Below are 15071 nucleotides of genomic sequence, written 5' to 3'. Positions count from 1 at the left end.
TCCAAAACAATGTAACACGCAGCCTTAAGATGTGGCAAAAAAATATGGAAGAGGTATTGGAGCATAAATCTTAATGCTAAATATTACTTATCATAGGCAAACAAAAGAATCGGAATTTACAAGGGGCAGTGCTTGCCCCTTTGTTTTTTGGTGTGTTTGTGGGTTGTTGTTTTGTTTTGTTTTTTTGAAACACTTCTTCCATATTTGAAACACTCTGCACTGGCCATACTTGTCCTTTACTCCCAGGTCACGGGCAGCAGTCTCTCAGGGGCATTCATCTCACCTAACCTTAGGTGTCCACAGTTTAGGTGTAACCAGCCACCTCAGGGCCAACCTCTAAGCTCTAGTCACAGCCAAGAGTTGTTTGGGCAAAACAAGGCAGCAGCATTCAGTGTGATTCAATACACCCAGGGCCGGGGCTGCTCTTGGCTCCGGCCCATCTTGCTCTTCAGCCTCTCCAGACCTAATGCACTCCCTCTCCTGTGAACAGAGATGAAGTCAGCTGCAGTCACCTGCACTTAATGGACAGAAACCCTTCCTGGGACAATTCCCACCAATAAAACCACATGGTGCTTCTCCCTACAGGCATCAGAAGGCAGCCAGCCCTCAGAGGGCCTGTCATTGCAGGCTAGGAGCGTTAAACCAGGCAGCCTTCCTGCTGGTAAAGATTGTTTCTGCTGGGACCTACCCGCTTTGATAATTTTGAGTCATCTTCTTCTCAGATGCCAAACACTGCTCATCTCTTGAAGCTATGATTTTTGGTGAATTAGAATTACTACATGCAAATGTCAACACAACAAACCTGAAAGGCGCTACAATAAGCATCCAGCTTTAGTGCAAAACCTTGCACACAGATCAACTCAGACCCTTCCTCACACACACAGTTCCTCACCTCATGCAAGGAACCCTTGGGCATTTTATCACGCACACAGTTTGCAGTATTTCCCAGGCTAGCTGTCATCCACTGACGTATGTGGTACTTCTTTCCCAGAGGCCCTGCCATCATCTGACAACCCCAGCCACGCCTTCAGGAGAGAGAAAGAACTGACAGCTCCCGTGTCTTGGCATGATCTGGGGAAAGCCTCCCACCAACAGGCGCAAACGGCAAAGCAAAATGCAAACCTTCTGCCCAAAATCCTCTGTTAAAAGACCAAGGCAGCTCTCATTCAAGAAACCATGGGGGAAAACCAAGCACCCACCTTCACAGGAGAACACGCGGTCGCAGAGGAAGCAACACAAAAATCGCAGAAGAAAATGAGAGGAAGGGCAAATTGCATTTCTCAGCCACGCTCTCCACCAAGTCTCATTATCTGTCATCGCACCCTACCCAGCTCCTTGCCGCAAGAACACGAGGCTCTGAAACCTCTCCCAAAAAGACACGCTCAGAAGAATGAGAACAAATATTGCGGGGACTTCTCCTCCTTCTCATAAGAGATCCCATCTTACTGGCCAAACAGCCGGGCTTTGCAAGCTTTCACAGACTTGCAGAGCACAAGTCTCTGACGGCACCAGTTCACCTTGGTGCTGTTCCAGTACAAAATCTGATTGATTCTGGCAGTTCCTACACCGAGACCTACAACATCTGGAGTCAAAGACAACACTGGTGATATTAATAAACTGTCAGCACACCACCACTAACTCAAGCATCCAGGAAATACAAAGGAGAGAAGAGGCAAACCGGTACTTCAGCTGGTCTTCAGGCTGCCCCGAAAAAACATATCACAGGCATGGCTCAACATGTTATTTTGAGAAAAAAAAAATTGTGAAGTGCATATTGCATAAAATTTAGCAGTCATCAGCAAAAAGGGGACAGCCTACTAACAGTGCAGGTGATCATTTTGATGTTTCAAACCAGGGTGACTTCTGTGGAAGGAGACAGTCTTTGTCAGGACAAGTCTCCATGTGACTTCTGCTAATAATTAAGACCAAAACAGAGGTCAGGCATGGAAAACTGTTCTCTTCGGGCCCAGCTAACACCACGTAGTCCACCTTCCCAACAGCAAGCACTCACTCTGTGCGCCAACTCTGCACCTCTGTTAACCTTAGCTCTGGTCCCTCACCCTCCATCAGCAGCACCCAGCAGGAATGCTCACCAGACACAAAGCCATGGCTGGCACAGGGAGCTTTAGCTCTGCAGAGGGCCGGTGTCTGTTTCCCTGAACTGATGGAGGGACAGTAGGAAGGAAAAAAGGAAGTGTGAAAACCCCTCGACTGGGATGGCAGCAGGCCTCTTGTGCAAACAGCTTGCTTTTAATACTGTCAACAGAACTGCGGAACAGGGTCAGGCGAATCACAATCTTTCCACTGATTTCACTGATGCCAGAACGAAACCCCAAGAGTCTTGAACATACTCAGAGCAGATTTACAGAGAAGGAATCCAGAAAACAGTAAAAGGCAAACACTGCGTTATGTAACTGTTTTGTGATACAACTGACACATCACATCCTGCTGAGGGTGGCTGATGGTGCTGACACAACACAGGAGAAAGATTAAAGAGACAACCAATTACCTTGTCTGCCCTCAGGTAAGCAGAGCAGAAAGTTTAAAGCTACAAAGCAGCCGGGCATCTGCTGTGGGAAAGGCTCCGAGAGAAAAATGCACCATTACACTCCCAACTAATGCTGGCACTTGAATAAATTTTCCAAGCATGAGCAAGCAGCAAAGCTTCCCAAGTGGCCTTTATATAACATCCTGGATCATCTACTTGATCCTGCAGGTAATTTTTTTGTTTGTTTTCCTCTGTGCTGTGACCGCTTCAACAGCACAGCATACTCTTATCTGCAAAATTTCAAAGCCAGTTTGTAATGTGAAATTATGGACCACCTACCATTTATGTCCACATTTCTATATTTTACTCTGAAATATGGTCGGCGCTTCCCTGAAAATAGAGGAGCAATGCGATCATCACGACACTCATTAAAAACTCACTATTCTTCTGCAACTTAAAAAAAAAGTTAAGACACTTCTCCCAACATTAAAAATAACACTATTCTTTAAAATCTGTTTTCTAAATTACTCCTGCAAAACAGCTCACTTTTCCTCTCCTGTTATCACAAGCATAGGCTACACGCATCCCACCTTCGCAGGGAAACTGAAGGCTGAAAGCTCCCAAATTCACATAGCCCACCCGCACCACGAGAGCTCTTCAAGAGCCTGGGCCACCATCACCGTCCTGGGGGCACGCTGCTCCAGCCAAAGGGCTCAGAGCCCTTCCTCAGCCCGAGGCTCACAGCGCACAACCGCAGAGAGAGCAGCTCCGAGGACACGGGAAGAACCAGCACCAACCCTCCCCGGCTCAGCGTAACGGGGGGCGGCTGCGGGAAGGCGGTGGCTCTCGGCGGGCGGGTCGGGCCCGGCTGATGTTAAAGGGGCCGGGCGGGCCGCGCCGCTCGGCGGGATTCCCGTGCGGGGCCGTGGCAGCGGGCGCGCAGCTGAACACCGCGGCCTGGGCACACGGGAGGTAACGGGGACCTCGGTGGTGGCCGCGGCCCCTCGCTCCCGGAGGGGGCGGCCGCGGCGGGCTGGGTCCGCACCCAGTCCCAGTGCCATCTCCTCCCGGCTGGGCGGCGGGGGGACGCGGAGCGCTCGGGGCCGCTCTGACGGACCCCGCCTCGGGGAGGGAGCGTGGGAGGGACCCGGCCCCGCCGCCGCCCCGGGCCCGAGCGCAGCGCTGCCGGCGCCACCGACATCCCGGCCCGGGCTGCGCTCCCGCAGCCCCGCGCCGCTTTCGAGCTGTTTCCCCCCAGCTTCTCGCCGCCTCCCGCCGCGGGGGAGAGGCGACGCTTGGGCCTCCCCGGGCCGTGAGAGGTGGCTCCTTCCCCCCGTCCCGCACCTCGAGTGCGGGTCCCCATCCGCCGGGCTCCCGCGGCTGCAGCCGCCTCCCGGGCCCCTCTCCCGGCCGCTCCCCAGCCCGCCCCGCAGCGACGGCCGGTGTGGCGCTGCCGCGGGGCCCTCGGCTGGCCCGCTGCCTCTGTGCCGGGTGACTGAAACCCGGGGTGAGGTCACCTTGCATCACCGGGTAATGAGATACGGCTTTAGAAGAGAATTCATGTTTCGAGCAAGGTCTGACAGAGAGATTTGCACCACTGTTACGATGACTGCAAAACCAAACAGTGATCTGTACAATGCCTGAAAATGAACATTACTGGATTTGTCTGAACAAGATACGCAAACGTTTCTTTGCGCTCAGCTCTTACGTGCCCTTTCAGGGCACAGAAACACATGGAAACGCACATCTCTTACATCAGCTGCTTCCTTCGGAGGGGGAACCTTCAAATGAGAGGTGGGATGTGCCCGGGGAGGAGCCGGGGCAGCCCATGGTACAGTGCTCCATGGTGATCTGGATGACTGAGGTGTAGACCACTGCTATCAAACTGAGCAAGCTAAGTGTAGACCACTGCTATCAAACGTGACTGAGGTGTAGACCACCTCCATCAAACTAAGATTTTCCCAGCTGGGCCTTTACTGTTTCTCTTCTCAGAAACAGCGCTGGGAAGCGAGGCAAGCGCTGGGCAAGAGGCACTGCAGAGCTCCCTGGCACGAAACTCGGTTCCCCTGGTCCAGCTCTGGAGAGCTGTCCTGGCGTTGGGGACCCTGCTCTCCCGGCTGTTGGGCTGCGCCTGCCTGGGAGCGGGGCTATGGAGAAACGGCTGCAGGCTTGGCTTCCAGCCCAGGAGCCTGCATTCGGAAGATGAATATACCTTTAGGAACGCTGCATGGAAGAACTCTTCTTAAAGCCCCATTGCGTGTGTTTCTGTAGTCTCTGGATAACTAGGAAATGGCCTGTATGCTTTGATTTGGGATCTTAACCTTCTTTTTTCAGTCGCCAGCTGGGCAAGTAACAGCTGCAGTGATGGCTGCCATCAACGCTGGGTACCGCCACTTTGACCGTGCTTACGTGTACCAGCGTGAGAGTGAAGCGGGGAAGGGATCCAGCAGAAAATCAAGGAAGGCGTTGTGAAATGAGAGGACCTCTTCATCATCAGTAAGGTAAAGATCTGATGACCTAGGATCCTGGGGAAGGCCTGTTTTGTGTAGGACATGCTCCTAGGAGGAAATTCAGAGTGGTGGGGAAAGGCTGTGTGCAATAGCATGGAGTCATTCAGAACATAGTTCAGGTCAATATTGATGGAAGCTTCTTTTTGTCACTTTATCTTGTAGAGAGTTATCTAAGATATGTTCCACATCCTCCATTTTCATGGGACTGTTCAAAATATGTATTAAGCTCAAATGGTCCCAGAAAGCGTGCTGGGTTTTTTCCCCTCTTTATGCAGGAAATCCTGTATTTGGCTCACCACTGAAATGATTAACTTAAAACGAGTTCTTTAACCCATGTCTGACTGTAATAAATGGCTTTTACATGTCTTGACTAATGGAACACGATCACTTTTCCAGTTTACAACCCTGTTTGATCACATATGCTACCACAGCACATGCTGCCCTTGGTATCACAGGCCAGTCCTGCTCACAGAGCAAGCCCCATCAGAAGGGCGCTAGGATGGCCTCATTCCACATCGCCTTCCAAAGCAGACAGGTACTCTCCTCTCAAGAACAGGACAGAAGGATTACAAGAGCTTTAACCCAGGAGGTCACGGTGTGCCTTGGCTTTTTGTCTCTAGCTATGGTGTACGTTTCATGACAAACCTCTGGTGAAGGGAGCCTGCCAGAAGACTCTTGCCAACCTGAAACTGGATTACCTGGATCTCTACCTCATGCACTGGCCTCTTGGGTTCAAGGTACAGTAACAGCAATGCCCTTGGCGTTCCCGCCCGGGAGAGCTCCTCAGAACTGCCAGTAACGCTTGCAGCACTACCGCTGCTCCAGCCCAGAAAGACCATGTGCCTGTTGTGTGTACCAGCACTGCTCCGGTGCTGCTCATTCAGCTTTACTTTGGCCACGTGAGCCAGGCTCTTGATCTCTGCCCTGAAACTGATGCTTGCACAGCATCCTCTGCCCTTTTGATACCAGAGATGTAGGCTTAGCACTAAGTTCAGGCCTCCCAGCTGCAAGCGTGAGTTGTGCTGCTTTTGCTTTTGGCTATGCCTTGTCTTCTACAAATCCAAAGTATACTCATCTGCCAATGACAGCCTCCTACTTTGTGGGAAAGAAGGCTGTACTTTGCTGCCTGACAGAAATTCTTTTGTCTGCATGTTATAGAATCACAGAGCAAAGGAAAATGCTTCCATTTTCCATTTCTGTCTTTAATCACTGAGTCCTTAATACGGTACAGATTGAGCTGACCTTTGCTGCAGGAGCCTTAGTGTTGTTCCACAGACCTTGGATTTCAAAAGGTGAGACTTTATGACATCCAAGTTTCATACTTCATGTACATCAAAAGAGCTGACGTCTCAGTCTATTTCTAGTCTTAGCTTTTCCATTCTGTTATAGACAGGTTAAGACCTTCATCCTATCTGTTGCTTTTGAGCTTATCAACTGTTTATCATACTTTCAAAGCTGTCCTGGTTAGTTTTATGTGAACAAAGCCCTTGAGTAAAAGTGTCGTGGCATAATACTCTGACATCTGCACAACACACTAGGTGTAGAGCAATATGGAGATGTGGGGATCTAGCTCTGTTCTCATATATCTGAGATGTTCTGACTTTCCTACTACCACCAACTTAAACTGAGGCTCCCCTCGCAGGAGACCTGTGTGTGTACATAACACATTGTTCATCAGATGTGGCTCACCCTAGACCAAACTTAAATGTCCTTTGGACCTAAACAGGTCCTTATACTCTTCAAAAAAACAAATCTTAAAAAAAAAAAAAAAAAAAAAACAAAAAAACAAAACAGTTCTTGTTCTCCCTTAATAGGCATGATAGAGGAGTACAGCAAGCCTGTTCGTTCTGCTTTGTTCCACAAGTGGTATGACTTGTTCATCTGCATGTGTTTTGGTGAGTCACCACTCTGCTGGGTCCAGGAGATATACCTGTCCCTCCTACTAGGAATCACTGCTGGCAAAATGCCATAAACCTGCATGAACAATGTAGACAAGTATTAATATTTTCTGTACTAGAAGTTAAAGCTATCACGGTCCTCGGTTGTCTCGGTATTAACTTCCCAACAAAGTGTTTCAAGCATTTTCTTTGTCCCCGACAGGTAGGGGAGGAGCTGTTTCCCACAGATGACAAAAGCACATCAATACCCAGCAACACAGATATTCTACATACATGGGAGGCAAGTTCAGCCACGGTGGGAGAATCATGTTTTCTGTCTTTGGCAGTCTTTTCCATGCTTTCATTACCTTCAGCAGTCACAAAGTTCTTATGTATTTATCTTGTGTACAATGTAGCTTTTCAAAACATACATGCTTAGTCAAGCTGATAATCTTCAGTGGAGCTGCAGACCAGATTGCTTGACTGTAATAACCACAGAACTGTCTTTACCACAGTTCTTAAACTGTTCAAATACACTTTGCAGGAATAAAGATATTTTAGATTGCGATCTTGCCTGGGGTACAGTGCTCCAGTGCTGGCTTGATAGCACATAATTATAATTATTTTCCACATGTAACTAACTTGGTGTTTCTACCATCTCAAGAAATGAGCCTTTGTGCTTGGGTGAGATGGAAGACATGGCACAAATACACCAGTGCACACTTCTTCCCCAAAAGACAAACTGTGCAAGACCGAACAGTTGCCTTTCCCTTCCCATGAAGGGAAACAAGCCATACCAGGAAGAACATCTTCAGGCCCTGTCTTGTGTACTGGATGGTGACTTTGCTCCCCTTTGTGTTAGGCCATGGAAGAGCTGGTGGGTGCTGGTCCGGTAAAAGCCATTGGAATCTCCAACTTTAACCATGAGCAGATTGAAAGAATCTTGAACAAGCCAGGACTGAAGCACAAGCCTGCAAATAGGTAAGCTGCAAAGTGACTGCAGGTGAATAGTTTTCAGGGATTATAAAGATGTATCACAGTTGAATGAGGGGATGGAAAAAGGGAGAACAAAGTAAATAACAGCATGTTAACACCCTATGACTATTTCTGGGTACATGTTAGGATGTTGTAGATCTCCTGTATCCTGATAGGGGATGAAGCTGTGGTACACAAATTACCATCATAATGTCTTAAAATACCTTACTTGTTCTGTTATTAGTAATAGCATCAATCTGTTATTAATAGCAGATAACTGTTCACACAAAACATGCATTTCTTCTCACACATGCATGCACAATTCATTGTCACCCAGTTGGAAATGTGAGGTTAGTTTTAACTGTATATGCAGAAGCAGAGCATGTATTGCCACACCAGTGGCTTCCTGGTATCTGCCCTGAAGCCTTTTTTATTTATATAAAATAAAAATAAAGTGTGTGTATACAGACATACAAAAAAAATCACCTAGTCTGTGTCTGCATGTAGCAGCCATTGCCCTCTTGTATACAGTAGCTACATAACCTGCTGTAGATGCTTATTTCTCCAAGTGGCCTTGTACAGATTCAGACATCTCTTAAGAGTTCTGAATTCAGTAGTTCCTGCAGGTTCACTAAGAGTACTGGTCTCCAGAGTTTATCAGTCCTAAGGATACTTTAACACTTTCTCTGCATGTAGTTACCAAAAAAAAGAAAATGCATCTCCATCCAAAACTACAGATATCTCTAGAACCCCTTCACACAAACTCACAAGAAAGGGGCTTTTATGACAAGACCAGAGAAGGAGAGAACAGAGCCAATGCAGCATGTCCTTCTAGTCCCACTCCACATTATTACTGAATATACAAGGCACTGGGGTTTGCAATATTTGCTAAACTACTGCTTGGAAATCTCAGAGAAGCACCTCAGAATATGCCTTCTCAGGGCCAAAGAACCCAAAAATGAGCCTTATGAAATGCTCTTTCCCCAGAGCAAAGACCCAGAGATGCAAGAAGACTTACTGTAAAAGTAGGTGCTGTACAAAACTAAGGCTGAGTAACACTTTGCAAAGATGGGCACATTAGGGCAAAAATTGAACTGTAAGTGCATTAGAGGATAATCCCTAGAGTGAGTTACAGCAGTTGTATTGCTATCAATCTCTCTACTCTTGTGTTGGCAGATCAAATGTCATCTCTACTTTACCCAGGAGAAGTTGATCAAATATCGTCAGTCCAAAGGGATTGCTGTGACAGCATACAGTCCGCTTGGCTCTCCTGACAGGCCACGGTAAGGCTGCCTTGCAATTTGTGAGGGAGCTGGTATGGATTATGCTTGAAGCACTGAGAGAGTAAGTGCACTGTTAATCATTCATCTAAATACAGACTTCTGTTGCTATCTTTCCTCTGTGTAAGGCTAAGCCAGAGGATCTTTCCCTTCTGGATGACCCTAAGATCAAAGAGGTTGCAGCCAAGCACAACAAAACCCCAGCACAGGTAGGTAGGTGCCAGACAGTGGGTACCTCTTCCTGTAACACAGCATAAAGGACAGCTAATGACAATGTAAAGGACAGCTGGCTATTCATTCCCTGTCAACTGTGGTGATAAAGAGCAACGCAGGTTTGTTTACTATGTGGCCTGCAATGCATGCTTATAAGGGCTCTCTGACCATCAACAAGTAACATTTTCTTGACCCGTCTTCAGATGCTGTCATGCTTTAGTCTTCCCATCTCAAGTCCTATTGCAGAGAATGAAACCTTCATAAAAATCCAGGTGGGATGGAAAAGACTTGATTGTCCCAACACTGGATGGGAAAGGAGGTCTTCCATGTGAGGCTCCACCACTTTCCTCTTTACTCTTCAGGAAGTGCTAGCTGGGCTGCAGGGACAGGAATGATTTGAAATGCAGCTCTGCAGAAGTGGATATAGCTTAGGGAAAATAGCTGTTGGAACAGGCTCTGCTTCCTTCAGAGCAGGAGGAATTACCCAGTTTTCTGTTCTTGCAGGTTCTCCTTTGCTTCCAGATCCAGAGAAATGTGATTGTGGTTCCCAAGTCTGCCACACCACAGCGCATTGTGGAGAACTTCAGGGTGAGTGGTTACGAGTGAGCTGGGTGGTGCCCTTCAGGGATGGCATGCCTTCCCCCTGCAGAGCAAGCAGCGATCCTTTCTCACCCTTTCCAAGTCCTCCTCAGGCAAGAGGATTTTTTGCTTACAGTCTCTGATTTGTTCAGAGAGGTGATTTCCAGCTGTTTTTCTTATTAGGTGTTTGAGTTTGAATTGACAGAAGAGGAGATGGCAACTATTTTCAGCTTTAACAGAAACTGGAGGGCATATACAATGAGCACGTTAAGTGGTAGCATTCAGTATTTTTTTTTCCAGACCCTTAAGTTATGAACACTACATACACATATTTTGCATCTAAACATTGCCTAGAATGCTGAGAGCCTGAATCACTGACAAAGTGACTTGGGTGTTGCCAGTGTACAAACGGGCAATATTCTGCCTGTTGCAGATAAAACTGTTACTCTTTTTCAAATTAAAACTTCTAAAAGAAGGCCATGAACAAAATGTGGCAGAGGGATGCAGTACAAGTATTTTTAGTAATTCTGGACAGAACTAATAGATGTTAGCCTATCACAGCCAAACAAATGAGAATTTCCTTGCTGTTCTGTTTTTAAGATGTACTTTGTATTTCAGACCCACTCTGCACAGCTGTACCTGGCCTTTGCTCCTAAGTCACAGGCAGCTGCTGGAGTCTCTCCACTGGGGAAGCATCTCCCCTAACTCTAGGTACTGACCTCAGGGCCAACCTCTAAGCTTCAGTCACAGCCAAGGGAGATTCGGGCTGAACAAGGGCAACAGCATTCAGAATGATCTGTTACACCCATGGTGGGAGCTGCCCTTGGTTCAGACCCAGCTTGCTGTTCAAGTTCTCTAGACTTCATGCACCGACTTCTCCTGTGAACAAAGGTGAAGTACACACAGGTCGGCTGCAGCCACCTGCACTTCGGGGACACGAACCCTCCCTGGGACAACAAAGCCACTCGGCACTTTCCCCTGCCGGCACCAGAGGGCAGCCAGCCCTCAGAGAAGACCCGCGTTGCCCCCTCCCCGCCGGCCACCAGCCCCCGAGCTCTGGCCACAGCCCCCAGCGGTGCCGGGGGGATTTCACATGCCACACAACCCGGGTGTCTGCCCCCCGGTCAGGGGAGGCTCAGCCCCTCGGTGCTGTGCCCAAACCACCGGCCTCCCTACCGGCCCTGCCAGCCTCGGGGACCAATTCCCCAGGCAGCACCAAATGCTCTCAGCCCAGGGCACTCGGCACAGGACAGGCACTCAGGGATGATGGCCTATCCTGCTCCAACCATCTCCTCCAGCAGCCCCCTTCAACCCAGCCACCCCCTCCCACCACTACTCTGGCCCCACAGCCCCAGGGCTGCAGCTGGGGGCCCTGAGTCATCCCATAGCACTGCAGCAGCAGGGGCTTGCTCACCCCTTTGGGGGAGCAGCAGGGCCTGAGCCCACCCCAACCCCTTTGGCCTCTCTGCCACCAGCAGACCCTGGCCCCAGAGGGCACAGTGCAGAGACACAAGTCCCAGCAACCCAGTGACAGCAGAGCCAGGCACCTGAGCTCCCCACACACCCCTACATGCACAGATACCCACTGTGGAACATACCTGGCACAGGGGAAATGTGCAAGGGTAGGTCTCAAGGAGTTGATCCCCAAACCTCCTTCTCACTCAACACTCAAACTCAAACTGTCAAAACAATCAAGGTTCCTTTAACAACACCTGGTGAGATGAGGAGGTATTTGCTTTTGTGGCTGTGTCACCTTTCTGTTCCCTCCTACTAGGTAGGTGACCAAATGCATAATCATAAAGCTGCGTATCAGGTTTCATGGGAAAATGGTAAAACCTTTTATTCAAGGGAAGAGGCACCTTAGGACCTTCTTTCCAAAATTTCCACTTTCAAATCATGAACATGTAATCCAAGAACATTTGTTTTGCAGCTTCCTGAAGGAAGGAACCCATAAAACCCTCAGCAATCCCCAGGCTGAGGTGAGACAGCTCTGCTGAGACCAAATACACATTCTTATTGAACAATAAAGGTACAATATTTGCTAGGGTGCAGGGAGAGCCAAAGGTTTAGACCACTGTCTTTTCAGTGGTGTACCTTCCCCAGCATGGGTCACCCAGTCACTGCAGTGCCTTCAGGCGTTTCCTTGCTCCAGCATGGCTCATCCACCAGCTGCAGTCCCCTCAGAAGTAAGCATGGACCTCCTTCAAAGAGCGCACCTGTTTCCAACAGTGTGTCTGAGCCAGAGCACCATGGGTTTAAATTTTGGCATGAGACAGGGTGTTTACATCTGTTTTGGAGCTAGCTGGAATTGGTTCTGGCTGGCACTGAGCAGTTCATGCTCTCCACACAGGTCACCACTCCATCCCCTGGTACCCCCTGCAATTTATGTCCTTTACATTCCACCCTTCACCTCATTGAAAGATATATTAAGAATTGTTTCACCCTTATATAAGCTCTTCCTTTAACATCATCACAATCTTAATGTATATTCATTATAAACTCCATCCCTTGTCCCTGCAGACCAGACTAGTGTGGTTAACATCTCATCAGTGTGAACATAACACATGTCACAAACCCACCCCTTCCCCAGCAGACAAAATTATCAGGATCCACACTGCAACAAGTCTTAACATATACTTTCCAACCCCTTCTAAAACTTTTTCCAAGGTCACCCATACCATTGGACTCCCAGCATTATCCTTGGCCATGCTGCTAATCTCCTGCCTGTCTTTTGGCATGCTCCCTCCAGTATAATACATGTAAGTCACTCCTTGGTGTCCCACCAGCTTATCAGGTGATACCAGAGAGGCGGTAGTAACTGTGCTCAGACCTTGGAGCTTTCAGGCTACAGTATCACTGATCACCACTTTTTCAGGGTCTCTTCCCCCTTGCCTGTAAACACAATCCAGCAGTCCAAGCAACTGCAGTCGATTATGTCCTTCTTCCCAGTCCCTCTGTAGGGGTGATCTGTGGGATCAGCAGGAACGGGCCATTGCTCCACACAGCCCTTCACTAGCGGATCCTAAAGCCCTCCTTGCTTGTGCAGGGCAGTGCTTGCAAGTAGAATAGAGCCCAAACTCCCCAGAACTCTGCTTTTCCAAGACAAAAGCTGTATCCCATTTGCTCCAGCTTCCCAGCACTGCCACAGCCACTGCAGGGACACGAGTTGCTGCAAGTGTTCAGCATTTCTGTAATTTCACTGTGAGCAAAAGACTGTCGAGAGAGCACTCACACTCTGGGGAGCAGCACTCCCATCTCCACAGGTCTATTTAACCTTGCAACTGAGGCTGCCTAAAAGGGCTTTGTTTTTACTTCACCATCACTCCTCAGTTTCCCCCCAGAGGTGCCAGGGTCCCCCTCCAAGGCAATCACTTTAAGACCACTGGCTGCTCCCTCAGCTGCAGCCTGGCCCACCTGGCTCACAACTTTCCATCTGGCCAGTTCAGTGCTACTGCTCAATTCAGACCAAGAGCCTCCCCTTCGCACTTGTTAATGCACATTACTCCAACAAAGATCATCAGCCTGACTCTCCAGCTCTGCTAAGCGGTCCTGGTCTTTCTGACGCCCCGTTTGTAACACATAGTAAGCCCCAGCACACAGCCGCATCACAGCAGCACACCTCAGTCCCTGTGTTTCACAGCCACCCCCTCTGCAGCTCCCCATCCAGTGCGCTTTTGGATCCTACATGTGGAGACAGCACTGCACCAGGCCACTGGGGCATGGGCTTGGAGGAAGCACCTGTCCACCTCTTCCCAATCACCTTCCCACCCAGCAATGGTCTCCCCAGGTCCCTCCTTCCCCCAGCTGTCCGCACGCTGTCTGCACTTACCCCTGGACACACACCGGCTGCACCATTTCCACCACCGCTTATTCCCAGGACCAGGATCATGGCTCTTTCCAGAGTCCCTCTCGTTATTCCAGTTCTGGGCTGTGACTTCTCCAACAGCTACTGTCCCAGGCAAAACAGTCTCATCTCGGGGCAATCTAAGCTGATTTATCACCAATTAACACAAACTCCATTTCACTGATTCAGGTACTGATAGGGTAAAAAAGAACACAGAAAACCAAAACACTTCAGTAAATGCCTTTCTCCCCCTTCCCCAGCCTCTGTCTAAGCCAAGCACCAATCCTCTGCCTGTCCCCGTCTCCACTTCCCCCATTTTCACCACAGATTACACCCAGTCCATCCCAATCCCTCCCCTGAGGCGAGGGCAGCTCGGAGGGTGCGGCTGGGTGCCTGATGCTTCCCTTTACCACTCAGTCCTGCTTACTGTGCCTTAGTGCTCCCAGGCGGGCAGGCCGCTGTCCCCAGGGCTGCCACTGCCTGGCGGGGGTGGCCCAGGCCGCAGGCCCCTCAGCAGCCAGCCCCTTCGGGGTGAGGTGCCACCTTCCTCCTCCCCTGGCAGCGGGGAGGGGAGGGGGGGGGGGCCGCTACGTAGGCTCTTCCCATCTGCTGGAGCTCCATCACCCCAGGTGGCAGCACTGGTTTCAGAGCTGGCCAGAGGCGGTTCCGACCGGCCTGGGGCAGTTCACGGTTTCCTCCTGCCCAGGTCTCACCTGCTGGGCTAAACCTGCCTTTCCCACCCAGTAACTGCCAGGAGCGTCAGGAGAGCTTCCTCAGCGCTCAGCCGTGCCTGCGGCCTGATTTTCAAGCAGACGGGATTAACGGACAAATACCAGTGCAAAGACAAAAAGCCTCATCAACTCTGAGAAGACAGGAGATCCACCAAAATACGTTCCTGGCTTGATCTGAGCTTAGAGAAAGAAACAGGCCAAGGTCTTCTATGGTGGGGTTCAGCCAAGACCCTCAGATCTGCCTCCCTGCGCATGGAGGTTGAACTGGAGCACCCCACCGAGCAAGATAAACCTCCCCTTCTAAAAGCTCCAAGCAAGGGAGAAATTCCTGCTGCCCTTCCTTGGGATTTGAGCTTGAAAGCCACACGCCCTCACCTCAAAACACTGGCTTTAGCTATGCTTGTATCCGTCAGTACCCCTAAAGCCGCAGAGCCCTGCAGCTCTCCTTCTCACGAGTTGAGATGATCGCACCTTGCGACCCTGTCACCTCCTCACTTTGCCTTTGTGCTTTTTCGGCAGGCCACAGGGTCTCTATCGGTAAAGGCCGCCTCCACAAGGACATAGCCACTTCCAT

At 49.7% G+C, this 15071-nt stretch overlaps 2 long non-coding RNA genes across 2 annotated transcripts; both read left to right on the top strand.

The window, feature by feature from the left end:
- The first annotated feature begins 3390 nt into the window (after positions 1–3390).
- LOC148054693 (uncharacterized) lies at positions 3391–7146 on the top strand. The gene is made up of 5 exons (XR_015706892.1): positions 3391–4989; positions 5619–5735; positions 6230–6290; positions 6813–6893; positions 7099–7146. It is a non-coding gene; the product is annotated as an uncharacterized LOC148054693 (long non-coding RNA).
- A 595-nt stretch (positions 7147–7741) lies between these two features.
- Positions 7742–10164, top strand: LOC148054692 (uncharacterized). Its single transcript, XR_015706893.1, has 3 exons — positions 7742–7856; positions 9027–9339; positions 9848–10164. It is a non-coding gene; the product is annotated as an uncharacterized LOC148054692 (long non-coding RNA).
- Positions 10165–15071: the final 4907 nt, after the last annotated feature.

This window comes from Nipponia nippon, unplaced genomic scaffold, assembly GCF_047370975.1.
Source record: "Nipponia nippon isolate SJK-2023a ecotype South Korea unplaced genomic scaffold, ASM4737097v1 scaffold_3, whole genome shotgun sequence".
Taxonomy (NCBI): domain Eukaryota; kingdom Metazoa; phylum Chordata; class Aves; order Pelecaniformes; family Threskiornithidae; genus Nipponia; species Nipponia nippon.
This window is presented reverse-complemented; position numbering and strand designations above follow the sequence as displayed.